Raw genomic sequence first — 22,629 nt, 5'->3', positions numbered from 1 at the left:
ACCTAAAAAAGAAGCAATGGTATCTTATCTAACGGAAGCTGTCTGGGATATATATACACAAAAATGTGTAGGAGCAAAATACGGGTTACTCATGTTTAACAGATCGTCCAGATAGTGTAGAATGGTGTTAAAAACAGTGATGGCACCTGCCTGCTTAACTAGAAATATCCTTAACATGAAATCTCTTACATAGTAATATAAAAAAGTCTGCGACAAGTGGCGCGCAGTTATGACACATGTGAATAACATTCATCTGTCGGAAAACAACATTCCCAAACTCGATAAACATGTTTTGCAACGGTCGATCATTCCAAAAATTGTCTATTTAACGGTTAAAATAATAAGAACAAAGACATAAAGAACAAGTTTGAGCCTCTAACGGTACTTAATGAGGTATCAGGTTACATAAAAATGCTAAGTTAAGAAAAGGGTATAACTTTGTAAAACAGAACGATGGTACAAGTGCATTGCATGTCCTGTATTATCACCGTGAACAAGTGTATGAAGTTTCAATCTATTCCCACAAGTGCAAAAACTTGAGTCGAATAAAGAGGAATAACTACAAACTGGTAAAAATGCAAAATAGAGCTACGAAACTTGAGCCTTATCTGTGATATCACCACGGAGAACAAATGTGTTAAGTGTTAGTCCGTACCTACCAGTAGATCTAGTTACTGTGATACCGGCTTACTTATAAAAACCTATTCTAACATGACCCGATTCATTTTCCTATTAAAAAAAGAAGGCTGAAAACTGTGTGTTATTATACAACAATTCATTCACGTGCTATGATAGCTGTTCAGTAGGTTATGAGTCGGATATAGTTCACTTCACGAGCAAAGGATGATACTAACAGATTCTGAGAAAATTATGGTGGCTGATTTCTGCCATTTCGCGTTTTCGCCTCGCGACCCCGCCGAGCGAAAACACGTGAATTAACAAATTAAAATGGCGGGGGCGCGGGGCGAAAACTCGCTATTTAGTGGGGGCGCGGAGCGAAAACACGATAATTAGCGGGGTCGCGGAGCGAAAACACGATAATTAGCGGGGTCGCGGGGCGAACACTCGGCATTTAATAACTCTAATGGTGAGGGCGCGGTGCGAAAACTCGGACGTTTGAAGAGCTCTAATTATCGTGTTTTCGCCCCATCGCCCTGGTCATTTTAATTACTAGATCTCATCTTTTCGCCCCGCGACCCCGACAATAAGCGAGTTATCGCCCCGCGCCCCCGCCTTTGTAATGCTTAAATTTCGCCTTTTCGTCCTGCGACCTCGCTAATTAGCGGGTTGTCGCCCTGCGACCTCGCCGTTTTATTTTTCTAATTTCGATTTTTTTGCATTTTCGTTTGTAATTGTTACATGTTGAAATTATCTATGTGACTGATTTGTGCCATTTCGACTTTTCGCCCCGCGACCTCGCCGATCGAAAACAAGAGGATTAAGATGGTTAAAATGGCGGGGGTGCGGGGCAAAAACTCGCTATCTAGCGGGGGCGCGGAGCAAAAACACGATAATCAGCGGGGCCGCGAGGCGAAAAGTCGAGATTAAGTAACATGAATGTCGGGGCGCGGTGTGAAAACTCGACGTTTAAGCAGCGCTAATTATCGTGTTTTCTCCCCGCGCCCCCGACATACCAGTTACTTCATCTCGCCCCACGACTCCGCTAAACAGCAAGTTTTCGCTCCGCGCTCCCGCTAAATAGCGAGGTTTTGCCCCACGTCCCCGCCATTTTAACTTGTTAATTCTCGTGTTTTCGCTCGACGGGGTCGCTTGGCGAAAACGCGAAATGGCAGAAATCACCCACCATAGAAAATGTATACTTTGTTCACCTTAAAATGTACCACGTAGTCGTAAATTATAATTTTCCGTATGCTGACATAATTAATTGTTTGTATGTGATAATTGAACAGATATATAAACAACTAGATCTAAACGCATATGTGACCGATTATTGAACATGATATAAAATAGAACATAGACACAAATCTTCATGTCAGATTATTACATTGAACAAGTGTATGAACTTTCAGTCCATTTACCTTAGTATATAGATCTACTGAGACAGCAGCAAATACATACAATAACTTGACCAACTCGGGAAGCCGACGCCGACGAACGGACGAATGCAGTAGAACTACTTCACAAGTCTATTTAATGAAATAATCCAAAAATAAGCGTGTCTCACCAGTAAATTATATATTTTTTCTCAGACCAATTCCGATTATGTGCTAAGTTAACTACGTAATATGCAAAAACATACATTGACCTTGTTGCGATAATGTACATACACGAGATAATGTTATCATGTATGCACAAGAAGACTGTCATCTGGAATTAGAATGGTTTTGAAAAGTACTTCTATTATAGATACAAAATAAAACCGTCTATATTTAAACAATGCATTTTCCGGACAATTTCGGCATGATTTTTTTGGCATAGTGAAATAGCAGTTTGCTTAAAGACATTGATTCTGGTATGCCTGGTATGTGGCCTATGGAGATGATAAGGTCTGCCTATTGGCGATAAGGGCCAATACACAAGTCGGGACCATTGGTAGACTTGCTTCTGTTTATCATAATAAGCTACTGTATAGCTACTGTGCAGTAAATAAATTGCAGGTGATATTTCTCACCTTTATAACAAATCAGTTCTCACCTTTATAACGAGTTTAGAAAGCTTGATTGAATTAGGGCTAAATAAACAAAGTGATAAGATACAATAGTGTTTTATCATATTTTTAATAAAGTAAGTTTTTTAACAATGACATCTCATTATTGCTGTTTATTATTATCAAAAATATAAAAAATGCATTCAGGCACATAGCTTTTAGAAGTAATAAATTATTGTGAACAATGATATAGCTTTATTGCTGGATTTTATTATACATAAAAGAAAGTTAACATTATTTAAACAACACAAGAGGAATTAAGCATTTTTAATATATAACATCCTTCTGTCTATATACCTTCTCTATCTATTATAAATGCAACTGAACGCTTCTTTAATTTCTAATAAAATCCAGCAATTATCTTTTTTGTTTCGTTTTTATTTTGTTACTTTTGATAAAAAGATCATAATCATTGAATAAACAAACTTGTAATTTCTCTTATTAAGTTTTGAATAATTATTTTATAGTGAGAATTGCTTTGCTATAAGAGATATAATTTAATTGACCAGGACATTACTCACATGACTGAGCAATCAAAATTAGCATCTTAACAATTAAAATTTTGTGTACATGCTGAAAAAAGACTAAAAAAACAACAGCATTTCAATTAATAAAATGCAAAACACAGGAAATAACCAATTTACCTGTAGGCAATAAAATTTATGATTGTCTGACAATAATTAGGCTACATGTCAAGTCTACAGGGGTTTTATGGACCCTGATCAGACTGGACCAGACAGGATCTTGTATATTGGGGATTAAAAAGTCTGGTATTTGGGGGTGGGGGTCACTTATATAGGAGATTTTCTTTGTTTTTAACACGATGCACGCATGCACACACGCACAGCTAAGTTATTAAATGCATTTTTTCTCAATTTTAACAGTATCACAGTCACGGGAGAACATATATGTACATATATTAAGATAACCTTAGATCTCTACTTTGTAAATTTTGTTTTTAAAAATAGCACAAATTGACCGATTTAAGCCAGTGCTATTTATAGCAGATTTACAGGGAGGCCTATTTGCAGAGCTGCGCGCCTTGATCCGAGAACACGCTGTTTATTCACGCAGTAGTCAAAACATTTTCAGGAACTTCTTCACTAGAAAGAGGTAGACAAGTACATTATTACTGCACGAACAAAGTACAAACACACCTTCGTATTAAAATGTAATACTTCTAAAAATAAATAAATCCCAAAGAATGTTTAGCCTAACTCATTTTTACACGAAGACTGTGACGTCATCTATGTTGTATGTGATGTTGTTGACTATTGTTAAAATAACTAAAAACATGAAACAAATATAACATATTTTTACATGTAAGATCATCTTGGTTAATGTCAAAAGGTTTCAAGTGCCAACAATCAAACAAATTGATTGAAGATCTACCTTTTGCCTTTAGAGCATCAGTAAGTTGATTTCTAACATCACTGAGCATGTTTAAAGCATAAAAAGTGCAGTTTTGCAATTTTTTGTCAAAAAGTTGAAAAAATATTCTCCAAGGCCATAAAAACATTTAGGGTCGGGCCAAAAATTTAGGGTAGGTCGGGATACCGGAGACGAACAATTTTTTTTACGCCTTACAGGTGTTGAAAAAGGAAATTATTTTAAAGGACGAAAGCAGAGATACAAAAAGTTTAAGAAATGAATCATAATTCTCTAGAAAGTGTAGCAATAACTACAAAAATGACAAACTGATAAATGTTCCAGTAAGTACAGAAAAATATGATATATGTTTTCAGTGTAGCAACTGCAAAATTCCAGAGTAGGATGCAAAGTAGAAACAATGCATCGGATCTTGTTTATAAATCTTTCTTTGAATGTTGAAGTAAAGTTTGATATAGAAAGTGTAAGTTTTGGTTTTTTGCAAAATAATGTGAAAAATAGTGTATTAAACTTTATCATTTATTTGGTGAAGTATTATATATTTCAAATGAAAAATAGAAAAAGAGTTCCATATTTTGAGTCATTTATGCATTATTTGAAAATAAGAATCAGTATAGAAAGAGAAATAGCCTTCATGTGTGGTAAAATGAACTATCATGAAAGAAAATGGTCCATGTTTATGATAACAGCAGATGAAAATCATATTCAAAGGAAAAAAAAAAAAAAAAAAAAAAAAAAAAAAATAGGTATATGCATGTTTTATAAATATATACATATTCCTTTGACAGTTTATTTATAATTTAGAACAGTGTAAGTAAATAGAAACTGGAGACGACAAAAACAAAACAAGAAAAAAACGACAAAACAAAACAAACAAAAATTTGACGACAAAACAAAACAAAACAAAAAAAATCCCCTTTTTTTTATCTATTCCAAGTGTTTTTTGGTTTTTTTTATTATTATTATGACAGAAAATTATCTCTCTTTTTTTCTGTTGCAAACTAAAAAAAAAAAAAAAAATTCATCACATATAGAAAACGATATTTTTGAGAACTTAAAAAAAGAAATTTGTTATTATTCTTCTGTAGTATTTAGCTAGATATGTGTTAATATGTATCATGTGATGATTATATTAAAAATAAATTATAAAAAAAAATCGTCCTTTGTCATGAAAACATATGACAATCCTGTCATTATTTCGTTGAAACTTAACAACTTTAATGTAAATAGTTAATGTATATAATGTAGGCCTACTTATACATTGCCTTTTATAATTATATTAGATAATTAAATTTTCTCTGTCATGTCAGTTATATCTCTCCAAAATGCATTAAAGATGGCAGATAATTATGCTAATGTTTCCCTCCAAAAAAGTTACAGCTGTAATTTAGAGACATGACCATTTTACAGCTGTAACTTTCAAGCTGTATTTTTAGACCTGCATGTTTTACACCTGTAAATTTCAACTGTATTTCTGGTCATAATGTCCACTTACAGGTTTTTTACAGCTGTAATTTCAAAATACAGGCCTTTTATACAGCTGTAAAACAGGTCCTATTTTCGTACAGGACCATTTCTGAAAATTTACGTGCAAACCCGGGCCTATAGTACGCCAGTGCATTAGTTTGTAATTATGCTTTTTTCCTGTTTCAAGGCGTCATTACCGTATTATATCATTAAGAAGGAACTTCTCGTGCAATATTGACCAAGTTATATCTAATATGAAATTGGACGAACTAGTCTTGTCTCTAGCAGTTCTATTAGATAATAAAATCGCCAACAAGATCCTTTGGAAGAATGTTACCATGCAACATAATAGCAGACTAATACTCCAGTCACACATGCGGCGCGGATAGCTATGTCTAGCTACGCAGAAAATCGTAGTAATCCGTAACGATCCGTACCTGTGCCGTACAGATTGATACAGATTGATACGGATTACTACTTTAAGGTACGGCTCAGGTACGGATCGATACGGATTACTACGTTTCTACCCGTGGCTGGACGTAGCTATCTGCGCCGTATGTGTGACTGGGGTATCATAAAACGGGCAACACTCACCTTTCTCACCGCCATGTTTTATCAAAGCATTGGTATAACATGACATTGGCTGGAAGATGGGTATTGGGAGTTGGATATTCAATAACTAGTTAGGTTCTAATTCCCAGCCAGCTCTGAATTTTGTATTCAACTATTAAACGGTAATATCCAGTCAGAGGCGAATACACAGCTAGCTATGAGTTGGGTATTCACACCACATAAGAAAAATGAATACATAACCAGAATCGAATATCCAATTAGCTCTGAGTTGGGTATTCAAGTATATTATATAAATACCATATGGCAGCGTGTGTGACATTGATATTGTCAACCCGAGGGCAGAATGTCACCCGAGGCGATAGCCGAGTGGTGACATTCTGTTCCGAGGGTTGACAATATCAATGTCACACACGCTGCCATATGGTATTTATTTTATTATACCGAACAAAACTAAACACATAAAAAAGTTTTAAAAACGTTTCTGGTTCATTTAATTCAACAGTTTCATCTTTAGCGCGGTAATCAGTTGTGTACACACTGAATAGCGACGTCATTACAATATGACACTGTGTACAAGGGACGCAATCATATGGCTGAAAACCTGAAGCAGTTATTTGCCCTTATATGACATTCAAAATATCAGCGCGGTCACATGACCTGACAGTCACTTTCGCTTGGTCACGTGTCAAAAAGACTGAAAATGTTTCTGATAGTCAAAATATCTCCTTTTCGGGTAATGGGATTTTACCATTGTAGACAAAAGTGAGGTATAATAAAAGACGAATATCCAGTCTTAGTTGAATATCCAGCTAGCTCTGAGTTGGGTATTCAAAATATCTAAGACGAATATCCAGCCAGAGGTGAATACACAGTTAACCCTGAGTTGGGTATTCAAATAAAAAAGACAAATATCCAGCCAGAAGTGAATACCCAGCTGGCTCTGATTTGGGTACTCAAATTACCTAAGACGAATATCCAGCCAGAGGTGAATACCCAGTTAGCTCTGAGTTGGGTATTCAAATTACCTAAGACGAATATCCAGGCAGAGGTGAATACACTGCTAGCTCTGAGTTGGATATTCACGACACATAATAAAATTTAATACACAGTGAGGATTGAATATCCAGCTACCTCTGAGTTGGATATTCAAATAAAAAAACGAATATCAAGTCACAAGTGAATATCCAGCTACCTCTGAGTTGGGTATTCAAATAACCTAAAACGAATATCCATCCAGACACGTGTATACCAAGCTAGCTCTGTTGGGTATTCACGACACATAAGGAAACTGAATATACAGCCATGATTGAATACCAACCTAGCTCTGAGTTCGATATTCAAATATTAAAGACAAATATCCAGCCAGAAGTGAATATCCAGCTAGCTCTGAGTTGGGTTTTCAAATTACTTAAGACGAATATCCAGCCAGAGGTGAATACATAGCTAGCTATGAGTTAGATATTCACGACAGATAAGAAAACTGAATACACAGCTAGCATTGAATACCCAGCTAGCTCTGAGTTGGATATTCAAATAAAAGAGACAAATATCCAGCCAGAGGTGAATACCGAGCTAGCTCTGAGTTGGGTACTCAAATTACCTAAGACGAATATCCAGCCGGAGGTGAATACCCAGCTAGCTCTGAGTTGGATATTCAAATTACATAAGACGAATATCCTGCCAGAGGTGAATACACAGCTAGCTCTGAGTTGGCTATTCACAACTCATAAGAAAACTAAATACACAGCCAGGATTGAATACCCAGCTAGCTCTGAGTTAGGTATGTAAATAAAAATACTAATATCCAGCCAAAGGTGAGTACCCAGCTAGCTCTGAGTTGGGTATTCAAATATAAAAGACGAATATCCAGCCCGAGGTGAATATCAAGCTAGCAATAAGTTGGGTATCTAATATAAAAGACGAATATCCAGCCAGAAGTGAATACCCAGCTAGCTCTGAGTTGGGTTTTCAAATTACTAGTATCTAAAACGAATATCCAACCAGAGGTGAATACACAGCAGCTAGCTCTGAGTTGGATATTCACGACACATAAGAAAAATGAATACACAACCAGGATTGAATACCCAGCTAGCTCTGAGTTGGGTATTCAAATAAAAAAGACGAATATCCAGTCAGAGGTGAATATCCAGCTAGCTATGATTTGCATATTCAAATGACCTAAGACGAATATCCACCCAGAGGTGAATACTCAGCTAGCTCTGAGTTGGATATTCACAACACATAAGAAAATTTAATACACAGCTAACATTGAATACCCAGCTAGCTCTGAAATGGGTATTCAAATATATAAGACGAATGTCCAGCCAGAGGTGGATATCCAGCTAGCTCTGAGTTGGGTATTCACATTACCAAAGACGAATATCCAGCCGGACGTAAATATCCAGGTAGCTTTGGGTTGGGTATTCTAATTACCTAAGAATGATACAGAGGCTACTGGGTTAGTGTTATCTCCCGGTTCCTGGAGGTCTTCTAGTGTTCTTGAAAGTGTCGCAGACAGTTTTAAATGATATAAAAAAGAAATATGAACTACTTGGTTAGTCTTATCTCTCCTGACACCGATTTCTGAATATCTGCGAGTCCTCCTGAAAGTGTCGCAAACCGTTCTGAGTGGCTTGAAAGGACAGAGGGATTGCTCTGTCGGTATTTTTTCCCTTGGCACCGATTCATGAAAGTCTGTGAGTCCTCCTGAAAGTGTCACAGACTGTTAAAAATGATTAAAAAAATCAAAAACAAGGACTATTGGGACGATGTTTTCTCCTTTGGCACCGGTTCCTGAAAGTCTGCGAATCCTCCTGAAAGTGTCACAGACCGTTCTTAATGGGTTGAAATGATACAGAGGATACTGGGACGGTGTTATCTTCCTTGGCACCGGTTTCTGCAGGTCTTCGAGTGTTTCTGAAAGTGTCGCAAACCGTTTTTAATAATTTGAAAATAAAACAGAAACTACTTGGTAAGTCTTATCTCTCCTTGCGCCGATTCCTGAAATTCTGCGAGTCCTCCTGAAAGTGTCGCGGACCGTTCTGAATGGTTTGAAAAGACACAGGGATTGCTGTGTCGGTGTTTTCTCCCTTGGCACCGATTCTTGAAAGTTTGCGAGTCCTCCTGAAAGTGTCACAGATCGTTTTAAATGATTAAAAAAGAAACAACGACTATAAGGACGAAGTTTTCTCCCTTGGCACGAGTTCCTGAAAGTCTGCGAGTCCTCATGAAAGTGTCACAGACCGTTCTTAATGGGTCGGAATGATACAGAGGCTACTGGGACGGTGTAATTATTGATCCAAAATTAAAAGGGGCTATCTGCTCTGCATTTCTAATCACCCTATGAATAAAATCTGTAAAAAGATCCCTTGGAAGCATGGAATGCAACCAAGCATAATAATAGAGAACGGTCTGCGACACTTTCAGGAGGATTCGCAGACTTTCAAGAATCGGTGCCTGGAACAGGTGCCAAGGGAGATAACAGCGTCCCAGTAGCCTCTGTATCATTCTTAGGTAATTTGAATACACATCCCACAGCTAGCTGGATATTAACCTCTGAATGGATATTCGTGTTATATATTTGAATACCCGACTCACAGCTACCTGGATATTGTTCTCCGGCTGGATATTCGTCTTATATATTTGAATACACAACTCAGAGCTGACTGGGTATTCAGTGCAGGCTGTGTATTTAGTTTTCTTATGTTTCGTATATGTCCAACTCATAACTAGCTATGTATTCTCCTCTTGCTGGATATTCGTCTTAGGAAATGTGAATACCCAACTCAGAGCTAGCTGGATATCCACTTTCGCCTGGATATTCGTCTATATATTTGAATACCCAACTCAGAGCTAGCTGGATACTCAATGCTAGCTGTGTATTCAGTTTTCTTATCTGTCGTGAATATCTAACTCATAGATAGCTGTATATTCACCTCTGACTGGATATTCGTCTTCGGTAATTTGAATACCCAACTCAGAGCTAGCTGGATTTCTCCTCTGGCTGGAAATCCATCTTAGGTAATTTGAATACCCAACTCAGAGCTAGCTGGATATTTACCTCTGGCTGGATATTCGTCTTTTTCATTTGAATATCCACCACAGAGCTATCTGTGTATTCACCTCTGGCTGGATATTCGTCTTAGGTAATTTGAATACCCAACTCAGAGTTGGCTGGGTATTCACCTTTCGGTGGATATTCGTCTTAGCTTATTTGAATCCCCAACTCAGTGTTAGCTGGGTATTCACTTCTGACTGGATATTCATCTTTTTTATTTGAATACCTATATCAGAGCTAGCTTGGTATTCAAACCTGGCTGTATTTTCAGTTTCCTTATGTGTCGTGAATACCCAACTCAGAGCCGGCTGGGTATTCACATCTGGCTGGAAATTCGTCTTAGGTAATTTGAATACCCAACTCAGAGCTAGCTGGGTATTTAAGCCTGGCTGTATATTTAGTTTTCTTATGTGTCGTTAATATCTATCCAACTCAGAGCTAGCTGTGTATTCACCTCTGGCTGGACATTCGTCTTATGTAATTTGAATATCCAACTCAGAGCTAGCTGGGTATTCGTCTCTCGGTGGATATTCGTCTTAGGTAATTTGAATACCCAACTCAGTGCTAGCTAGGTCATGATTCACAGTAGGCTGGATATTCATCTTTTTATTTGAATACCCAACTCAGAGTTGGCTGGGTATTCACCTCTCGGTGGATATTCGTCTTAGCTTATTTGAATACCCAACTCAGAGTTGGCTGGGTATTCACCTCTCGGTGGATATTCGTCTTAGCTTATTTGAATCCCCAACTCAGTGTTAGCTGGGTATTCACTTCTGGCTGGATATTTGTCTTTTATATTTGAATACCTATATCAGAGCTAGCTGGGTATTCAAACCTGGCTGTATATTTAGTTTCCTTATGTGTCGTGAATATCTAACTCAGAGCTAACTGTATATTCACCTCTGACTGGATATTCATCTTATTTAATTTGGATACCCAACTCAGAGCTAGCAAGATATTCACCTCTGGCTGGATATTCGACTTTTATATTTGAATACCCAACTCAGAGCTAGCTGGGCATTCAATCCTGGCTGTGTATTCAGTTTTCGTATGTGTCGTGAATATCCAACTCAGAGCTAGCTGGATTTCTCCTCTGGCTGGAAATCCATCTTAGGTAATTTGAATACCCAACTCAGAGCTAGCTGGATATTTACCTCTGGCTGGATATTCGTCTTTTTCATTTGAATATCCACCACAGAGCTAGCTGTGTATTCACCTCTGGCTGGATATTCGTCTTAGGTAATTTGAATACCCAACTCAGAGTTGGCTGGGTATTCACCTTTCGGTGGATATTCGTCTTAGCTTATTTGAATCCCCAACTCAGTGTTAGCTGGGTATTCACTTCTGACTGGATATTCATCTTTTTTATTTGAATACCTATATCAGAGCTAGCTTGGTATTCAAACCTGGCTGTATTTTCAGTTTCCTTATGTGTCGTGAATACCCAACTCAGAGCCGGCTGGGTATTCACATCTGGCTGGAAATTCGTCTTAGGTAATTTGAATACCCAACTCAGAGCTAGCTGGGTATTTAAGCCTGGCTGTATATTTAGTTTCTTATGTGTCGTTAATATCTATCCAACTCAGAGCTAGCTGTGTATTCACCTCTGGCTGGACATTCGTCTTATGTAATTTGAATATCCAACTCAGAGCTAGCTGGGTATTCGTCTCTCGGTGGATATTCGTCTTAGGTAATTTGAATACCCAACTCAGTGCTAGCTAGGTCATGATTAACAGCAGGCTGGATATTCATCTTTTTATTTGAATACCCAACTCAGAGTTGGCTGGGTATTCACCTCTCGGTGGATATTCGTCTTAGCTTATTTGAATACCCAACTCAGAGTTGGCTGGGTATTCACCTCTCGGTGGATATTCGTCTTAGCTTATTTGAATCCCCAACTCAGTGTTAGCTGGGTATTCACTTCTGGCTGGATATTTGTCTTTTATATTTGAATACCTATATCAGAGCTAGCTGGGTATTCAAACCTGGCTGTATATTTAGTTTCCTTATGTGTCGTGAATATCTAACTCAGAGCTAACTGTATATTCACCTCTGACTGGATATTCATCTTATTTAATTTGGATACCCAACTCAGAGCTAGCAAGATATTCACCTCTGGCTGGATATTCGACTTTTATATTTGAATACCCAACTCAGAGCTAGCTGGGCATTCAATCCTGGCTGTGTATTCAGTTTTCGTATGTGTCGTGAATATCCAACTCAGAGCTAGCTGTATATTCACCTCTGGCTGGATATTCATCTTAGGTAATTTAAATACCCAACTCAGTGCTAGCTTGATTTACGATTCTGGCTGTGTATTAATTTTTCTTATGTGATGTGAATACCCAAACTCATAGCTAGCTGTGTATTCGCCTCTGACTGGATATTAGCGTTTGATAGTTTGAATACTCAACTCACAGCTGGCTGGGAATTAGAACCTAACTAGATATTGAATATCCAACTCCAATACCCATCTTCCAGCCAACTTCACAGACCTCAATTATACGAGCTTGTATGAATATACTTATAATACTTACTACATATACATCTGGTTATCCATAGAAACATTTTTCATGCAACACTGCTAAACAAATTTATTTTATTTGTATGACGTGTTAAACAGGAAATTGAATAAGTGCATCTAAACTAAGGCAAAACATAACTTTGTGCATGGGTTCTGTTGATGATATAGATCTACTTGTTTCAATACAGAATCCGAAATATCAGACAAAATATTTGAAAAAGTGCAAATAATTTTTAAAAAAGTTTGAATGCTCTCTTACTTTTTTAAATTGACAGTTTCATAAATATGGATAAATTTGTTTCATGTCTGTTAAACCTCCACAATCAGTAAATTTGAACAGGTTTAGAAGATTTATAACGGTTTGTGTTAATGACACTGACCTCTAGATTTTGGTTAAAACTGATCTTTCTTAAAACTTGAAGTTTGGTCATTTTATGACCATTAATACGTGAGTTTTTGTATCTAAACTATCTTAATACCAAAACCTGAAAAGAAAAAGTTGCCCGAGTCGGAATCGAACCCGGGCCGCAGCGGCATTAGCTGTCTTTACCAATACACCACGGAGGAATATTACTTAACGTGTGTTAAATATCTATATTTATAATAAAGACAGTTCACCGTCCTAGAGTAAAGCGTCACAAACTCTTTTTTTTTAATTTTCAGTGTGAAAATAAGTAAAAACAACTAATTCTCATGTGTTTCCATAACATATAGTCTGTCAGTATCTTTCTGAAGAAGTATAACATTAAATTCCTGATACCTATTTTTTTCTCTATTATATGAAGGCCAGAACCTTTACGTAAGACGCGAGGTACGTTTGAAATGTTGTATTCCAGTTATGATTAATCATGCCATGTTGTGTGTGCAATTATGTTGTATAATGATATCAAGAATATTTTATTCCCCTCCAACATAGATACGCATGTAGATACATTTTATTAGTGAATGTTTCAGTCACTGTTAAACTAAAACTAAAAGTTTTACCATTAACACTTGAAGAAACTTGGGACATGTGCGTTAAATGATGCATAATAAATGTTTTACAATAAACGCTTGTTTATTTTGGGTTTAGCATCATGTTTATTTTAATTTGTTTTAGCTCGATTGTGAAAAAAGCTTCAAGCTTATTGGAACCACTCTCGAGTCCGCTTCCTTGAAAAACCAGTACTGGTGTCATACGAGAATTCATGATCGTGACCCCAGTGGGGCTCGAACCTACGACCCCTGGTATAAGCGGTCGACACCTTACCCACTAGGCCACCGCTTCTCTCAATCTTTAACAGTATATCAATTGCAGAGGTAACAACAGTAATACCGCTGCGACTGTTGGATGGTGCAGCAATAAAAACAGGATTACTGAGCACAATGACTGTTGTACGTTACAAGCAGTAACAACAGGATTACTGTTATGACTGTTGGACGTTGCAGCAATAAAAACAGGATTACTGCTATGACTGTTGGACGTTACAAGCAGTAACAACAGGATTACTGTTATGACTGTTGGACGTTGCAGCAATAAAAACAAGATTACTGCTATGACTGTTGAACCTTACAGGCAGTTACAACAGGATTACTGTTATGACTGTTGGACGTTGCAGCAATAAAATAAGGATTACTGCTGTGACTGTTGAACGTTACAGGCAGTAACAACAGGATTACTACTATGACTGTTGGACGTTGCAGCAATAAAAACAAGATTACTGCTATGACTGTTGAACGTTACAAGCAGTAACAACAGGATTACTGCTATAACTGTTGTACGTTACGGCAATAACAACAGTGTTACTGCTATGGCTGTTGGCGTTACGGCAGTAACAACAGTAAAAATGCTATGTTTGCAGGACGTTACAAGCAGTAACAACAGGATTTCTGTTATGACTGTTGGACGTTGCAGCAATAAAAACAGGATTACAGCTATGACTGTTGGACGTTACAAGCAGTAACAACAGTATTACTGCTATGACTGTTGGACGTTACAAGGAGTAACAACAAGATTACTGTTATGACTGTTGGACGTTGCAGCAATAAAAACAGGATTACTGCTGTGACTGTTGGACATTACAAGCAGTAACAACAGCATTACTGCTATGACTGGTGAGCGTTACAAGCAGTAACAACAGCATTACTGCTATGACTGTTGGGCGTTACAAGCAGTAACAACATCATTACTGCTATGACTGTTGGGCGTTACGGCAGTAATAATAGTATTACTGCTATGACTGTTGGATGTTACAGCAGTAACAACAGGATTACTGCTATGACTGTTGGGTGTTACGGCAGTAACAACAGGATTACTACTATGACAGTTGGACGTTTCAGCAGGAACAACAGTATTATTGCTATGACTGTTGGACGTTACGGCAGTAACAACAGTAAAACTGCTATGACTGTTGGGTGTTACGGCAGTAACAACAGTATTATTGCTATGACTGTTTGACGTTACAGCAGTAACAACAGGATTACTGGATTACTACTATGACTGTTGGACGTTTCAGCAGTAACAACAGTATTATTGCTATGACTTTTGGACGTTACGGCAGTAACAACAGTAAAACAGCATTACTGCTATGACTCTGGACGTTACGACAGTAACAACAGCATTACTGCTATGACTGTTGGACGTTACAGCAGTAACAACAGGAATACTGCTATGACTGTTGAACGTTTCGGCATTAACAACAGTATTTTTGATATGACTGTTGGACGTTACAGCAGTAATAACAGGATTACTGCTATGACGTTTGGACGTTTCAGCAGTAACAACAGTAGTATTGCTATGACTGTTGGACGTAACGGCAATAACAACAGTAAAACTGCTATAACTGTTGGGTGTTACGGCAGTAATAATAGTATTACTACTACGACTGTTGGACGTTACGACAGAAACAACAGTAAAACAGCATTAAGGCTATGACTGTTGGACGTTACAACAGTAACAACAGCATTACTTCTATGGCTGTTGGACGTTACGGCAGTAACAACAGTATTACTACTATGACTGTAGGACGTTTCAGCTTAACAACAGTATTATTGCTATGACTGTTGGACGTTTCAGCAGTAACAACAGCATTACTGCTATGAGTGTTGGACGTTACGGCAGTAACAACAATAAAACTGCTATGACTGTTGGGCGTTACGGCAGTAATAACAGTATTACTACTATGACTGTTGGACGTTACGGCAGTAACAACAGTAAAACTGCTATGACTGTTGGGCGTTACGGCAGTAACAACAATATTACTACTATGACTGTTGTACGTTACGGCAGTAACAACAGTAAAACAGCATTACTGCTATGACTGTCGGACGTTACGACAGTAACAACATCATTACTGCTATGACTGTTGTACGTTACGGCAGTAACAACAGTATTACTACTATGACTGTTGGACGTTTCAGCAGTAACAACAGTATTATTGCTATGACTGTTGGACGTTACGACAGTAACAACAGCATTACTGCTATGACTGTTGGACGTTACGACAGTAACAACAGTATTGCTACTATGACTGTTGGACGTTTCAGCAGTAACAACAGTATTATTGCTATGACTGTTGGACGTTACGACAGTAACAACAGCATTACTGCTATGACTGTTGGACGTTACGACAGTAACAACAGTATTACTGCTATGACTGTTGGACGTTACGGCAGTAACAACAGTAAAAATGCCATGACTGTTGGACGTAACGGCAGTAACAGCAGTATTGCTGCTATGACTGTTGGATGAACATTTTGAAGTTTGATAACAAAATATCTATAATGAGAATTCAATTGTAAATGCTCAGATTTTAAACTTAATTAGCCATAAAACTGTGTATGTATATCTGGAAAAAAAAGAGTTGGAAACAGTTTCAAGTCGATTAGCGCATCCATTAATAGTCAGTATTTTAATGAATTTATGTCATATTCTGACTTTAATGTTAGAGTGGTTGTCGTCTGGTGTGCCTAGTTATGTCACCAGTCAGTTCCTCAAGTAATAGTGATATATATTGCTATCGCCTAAAACATTTTCGTTTGGAACTGGACTTATTCCGAGATATACTGGTGTTGTTAAAGATTTTCAGTATATTTTGTACTGGTTTTAAAACAGTTTCAATTTTCAGATAATGAGAATAGAGAGAAAATGTCCCAAAATATTTTTTATAGGAAAAAAGCAACACAAAACAACAAAGTCTACTTGGGCATCCGTGAGATAATGTAATGCTCTTGCCCTATGTCAATGCTAACTAATAATAATACTAACCCAACAATTGCACATTTTTATCTGATTAACATATATGATCAAATATTTACATTTAGTTATTAAAAGTGATACTTTTGTTTTAAATGGGAGTCAACTAGCTTTATCATGCATTCACTGTGATAACTGCCGATAAAGCTTGATAATAATTTTGCCGCCACGTCATATGACCCGATACCAAAATTTAGACGGACTAATTTTTACATCAGTTCCACTCCAGTTTCAATCTTATGTCAACAACAGCCATAGTACAGTTTATTGTTGCATGCCGTGACATTTTTTCTTAAAATTTAGGTCTGTAATTCCAACCGGAAATAACAGCCACTTGCCGATGGCATTTAAAGTATAGTTGACCTTGATGCCATTTTATTTAGTAAAGTTTATATTATATGAACACAAAAGTGAAGATACTTTTTTCCCAAAATATCTTCAAAAACTTCGCTTCTCTTTCCAGCTTTGGCAAAACAGTGATAATTTTACTTTTAATAATTTGTTTTTGTGTGAAAATGAAATTTACTTGTATAGAAACACCAATTTAACTGACTTTGACAAGTGGGACGTTGTCGTAAAAATGAGCGAAAATATTTGATTGAAATTTTATTTGACATTTACAATATAATTGTCTACAGATAGTCCAATTTTCAGAAAAGTATCTAGAGTAACGTTTAAGGAGGTAGGTTACCTTGTTACAAGGGTAAATTCAAATTAGTTGAACCGCAGCATCTTTTTGTATTTCGTGTAATATGAAGTTTTAACTGCTAAAATCTCAGTTTCGTTTGTCTCTGTCCCTTCAAGTTCATTTTTTATCCAGGTTTGAAGAACATGACCCTCCAAAGGTATTTCATATTAAAAGAAGAAGGAAAATACGGATATTTAACACTTTTCACTGTATTTTAGTTTCACTGATATCCGTAGAAGTCAGCATAATCTATAATTTTACCAGTATGCACGTTAGCTTTCTAATATAAGCTTAAAATGTATATGTCGCGGGGCTCGTGTTTCCATGGTAACACATTTTCTCTCATTTTTAAACAACTATGTATAAAAATAGGGGTTTTCGACGGCTTCAGTGCCATTCTGTTAATGACCAACATGGAATATTTGGGTAATATTATTAGCAAAATACCAAGCACTATACATGGTACCCTATTCTTCTTAAAGTTTAAAGTAACCATGGCAACAGAGATATTTAAAATGGCTTATATCTTGCTTTTAGTCGTAATTTCTTATAAAAAAATATTGAATAAGATTATCTTTCTAGCTGATGTAGCTTTAAAACATATTATTTCTAACGTAAGTTATATTTTCGTGGTATCTGCATTTATTCAAACAAATTTCTAAGCTTAGAATACTTACAGCAGTACCCCTCATCTGGAATTTTCATGGAAAAATCGTTCAGCATGCTACTTTTATTCTCATGGATATTGTTGAAATGAAAATAAAAAGCCGAAGCTGTGTTTCTTAAATAGACTAGTGTCAACGCTTTTGAATTTTACATTTAGATACATAGGTCACGGGCTTCGTTTCCATGGTAACATCAATTCAATTCAAGAAACCACAATTTCTACTGAAATTTGAACAATTTTAGATCTTAGTTTTAGTATATAAGTAACAAATTATCAACGGAACCTGTAAAATAGGTATTACAAATCAAACTGCTAGATTTTTTATCTGAAAATGGCTGTAACAAGTAACCTTTCACCCAACTATATTCCAAATAACATTGGTTACCATCATCAATTTTCTTACATTCCGCATAACATTTCAATATAACTATATAAAAGAAGAAAAATATTGATTATTATTCAGAGCAAAAGATTCATAAAAAATATTTCAGCAAATAATGGTTACTTGAAAATAGTCTGAATAAAGAAAATGCACAGAATTACCTTCTTTCAAGATAAAAGCTATTAATTTTGCGCGGTAACTGACACGTAACGTCATGACGTCAATGACGTCATTTTAAGGCAACATTGTTTTGAAGCGTTTCTGCGGCAATTTATTCATTATTTCTGCATTATTAAACCATAAAGCGTCAGATCGACGACAGGTCTATGATTTGTTTTTAGAAGAATGAATATACAAACACATTTAGTTTGTCGTAAACGTCGTCGTAATTCGTCACGTTAGCTTCCGGTTGGACATGCGCACATACAAATATAAAGGTAACCTACCTCCTTAAGATGTTACTTAAAACTAAGTGTTGCGTTAATGTTTTACACACGTATATTATTTTGAAAATAATTAAAAGTATTGCTATTTATTTAATCGACAGTATTCCATTTATATTCACAGAACAGCATTGAGCAGTCACTCATATTTTTTCTTATCAGTTCAAGGGTATGCTAAGTAGAAATGTGAATTGCGGCCGTAGGTTTTAACGTTATTTTTTCTATAAAAAGCACTGAGTTGTCCCCCTTGAGAATAGTTTTCTCTCATGGGAACAACAGCCGTCCTAGCTCCTATCCCGCCTTGTCTGGTTGATGCAAATGGATACTCGTCACATGACATCCCACTAGGTGCACTGACACCGCCACATGCAGCTCTTCTATTACTGGAAATTCCGCTGTTCGAGCGAGTGAGATATCTTGACTTTCCTTCAGCAAGAGCATTGCGGATGTTGTTACAGATATTTGGCATCTTGGTACAATCATATCTCAGTTCGGGTAAAGCTCTCCTTTTGCTTCTGAAAAGTGCACTGTGGCCTGAACGGTTCCGACTGGTCTTCAACGCCAGGACATGCTCATCAATGAATACAAGCATGCATAACAGTAACAGCAAATTGTAGCATAAAGTCTTCATAATCATTCGTATTGATCTTGCAAGCTAATAGATCGACTCAACCTGAAAATAAAAAAATAGAGTGAATAAGTTACTTTTTTGTTAAATAGAAAAAGTCACATATATATCTTTAAGAGAACATTCTATGCAGATCATTACATGTATTAGATTTTGCTTAATACACATTTTTCGAATATACCTGCAGCCAACTTGGACAATAATAATTATAATCAAATCTCCGCAAAACTGTAAAATAAATTATATACATACTCCTATGTGCGACAGGGATGTAAGAATATTCAGTCACAGTTCCTCTTCATGTGTGAGTAACTGAATTAAATACCGAGCTGTGCTCATAAAATTTAACCTGATGACATTTTTTCGTTCATATTTACTATTCTATTCTTAATCTTTAAAACGCATTGTCTGTTAAATTTAACTGCAAAGATAATATATTATCTTTTTAAAAAAAAATTGTATCTTTAAATTTCACCTTAAACTCAATACTTTAATGAAATATTTTCAAAATTCAACTTACCCTCTTTATTCCTTAAATCAAATCCGAAAATGCGTGCGATAATTATCTTAATGTTACATAATATGATTGCGCGCTCATTTGATAGTGATTTCAATCATAACAGGAAATACTTAAAATAGTCCCGCGCATTTTGACACACAAAGTATTTTCAAGGATATGCGTCTGACTCATTCTCCATTGCATAAGTTTTCGGAAAAAAGCATGCTGTGTATTTGTAATAAGACAAGTGAAGTATGACATAATATATGAAACCAGATACATCAATGTTAACCAGTTTCAAAGTTGGTATGCCAAAATTTTAAATATTGACAAAATGAACAGTTATAGATGAAATACAATTACAGTAAAATTCCTACTTACGACCACGCCGAAATTACGACCGCACCGCTAATACGACCGATTTTGCAAAGAACGGAATATTTCCTTCTTAAAACCAATGGTCGTTTGTCCGAAAATGCGACCAGACCGCTAATCCACTAATGCGACCACCATTTTCAGAACTGTTTGGTTTTTTCACACTTAATAAATCACCGCAATTACGACCACTCAAATTTTTCTGTATGTTACCGCGAATCGCCGCGGGAATTAACACATGCGACATCGTGTTAACACGTTAAGCGTGTACATTGTGTCAAAGAAGTATAAAATACTATTTATTTTTATAGCTCTTTGATTGTGTATTTATCCGTTAATTGCTAACAAGTCTTTAAAACAACGTATCAAACTGTTTGATTGTCTGAAATTGTTATTTAAAGATGTTTGGTGTTTTACATCGCTATTTCAACATAAGAAATTGTTGAAATAATTAATTTGTTTGTAATTAGACGAATGCCCGCTGATCGAATTGACTGGATTAAAACGGATTTAATTAGATCTAAACGGTGTTTGTTTGTTATTATTAATGTAAATACGTTTGGGATTTCAGCGGAGAATGAAGTTTGAAAAGGTTTGATATTGTTGTAATTGTCTTTAATTGAACAAAATTCAAATCATTATCAGTTAAGTGCGTCCTTAATTAATACACAGTTTGATCCGTAAGAAAATAAAGCTACATATAAATTGAACAATGTGTTTGCCATTATTGCGTCTTGATTGTATTCCGATGTGTATTATCTGCCAGACCTTCCCCGTATAGCCTTGTCCACTAATCAGACCAGACCGCTAATAAGACCAGTTTTACAAAGAACCATGGGTGGTCTTAATAGCGGAATTCTACTGTAATTTAATTTCATCCCTTCAAAGGTTATTTTCTAACCACAGTGGTTGCACCTTTATGATAACATCAAACTACCGTGTATATTAATGTTTTCAATTGTTTAACCTTTTACATTATTATGATATTTTCAACAAAATCAAATTTTCAAGTTTTCACTTTTCCTAACAGTATTTATGTAAACACAAAAACATGTTTGTTTGTATAAACAACACTGTCTGGCAAACTTAGTTTATACTAATTTATCTTAGGTCAATTGTGAAACAAGTTCTACAACTTATATAAATCACCCTCGACACCTCATTCCTGATGGAATCCACGAGAAGAGGCCGATTTCCCTCTTAATGCTGAGCGCCAAGCAAGGGAGCTACTGGAACCATTTTTCACGTCTTTGGTAAGACGCGGTCGAACACACGACCTCCCACACTCGAAGCGGACGCTCTACCACTAGGCTATCGGGGCGCAGACTTAGTAAATACAATACTAAATATAGTACAACTTCTACTGACAGTAAAAAGCTTGACAGTAAGCACATATTTACTTATGAATGTAATTCTAGATATATCATATACTTAATTTATACTAATTTTAGCTACACTGTGTTAAAAACTTGAAGCTTATTTGAACATAGGACCTGCTTCCTGGGAAAAAGTACCGGAGTCACATGACACGCCATGTACCCGGATAATCTTAACTCTGTTCAGCGACCCTAACTCAGTGCCAACATGGCGGATGTAAAGCCGATACAACTTGGTTTTCTGTGTAATTACGATGTATAAAGGAGTGTTTCTGTTGTTATATCTATCTCCATTGATCAAGTGTATATTTATTTCAAAATGTAACATGTTAGATATATCACCTTGTGTATTCAGTGGAAAAACGACGAACAAGACAACTTTTTTCAATGAAAACTTTTACAAAAAATCTTTAAAAATACTTCTATGCTTTTGATGCCTCGACTATTTTGTTGTTTGAAAGCTAGATATACTGCTTTATATGCCCCTTTACACTATGTTGTTCAACCCACTACATGTTGACACAATACATGTTCAATGTACTGACAGCGAAAAGGGATAAAAACCTAACTTTGATTTGATAAAAACCGAACTCAGTTTACTGAGGAATGGATAAAAACCTAACTTACACGAAATTGTGTGACGGATAAACACCTAACTG

At 36.4% G+C, this 22,629-nt stretch overlaps 1 long non-coding RNA gene across 1 annotated transcript; it reads right to left on the bottom strand.

The window, feature by feature from the left end:
* Positions 1-16,525: 16,525 nt before the first annotated feature.
* Positions 16,526-20,511, bottom strand: LOC123540964 (uncharacterized). Its single transcript, XR_006684326.2, has 2 exons — positions 20,241-20,511; positions 16,526-19,765 (listed from the first exon to the last, which is right to left on the bottom strand). It is a non-coding gene; the product is annotated as an uncharacterized LOC123540964 (long non-coding RNA).
* Between the last annotated feature and the right edge of the window lie 2,118 nt (positions 20,512-22,629).

This window comes from Mercenaria mercenaria, chromosome 16, assembly GCF_021730395.1.
Source record: "Mercenaria mercenaria strain notata chromosome 16, MADL_Memer_1, whole genome shotgun sequence".
Taxonomy (NCBI): Eukaryota; Metazoa; Mollusca; class Bivalvia; order Venerida; family Veneridae; genus Mercenaria; species Mercenaria mercenaria.
Note: the sequence above shows the minus strand (reverse complement) of the source record. Positions and strands in the feature narration are given on the sequence as shown.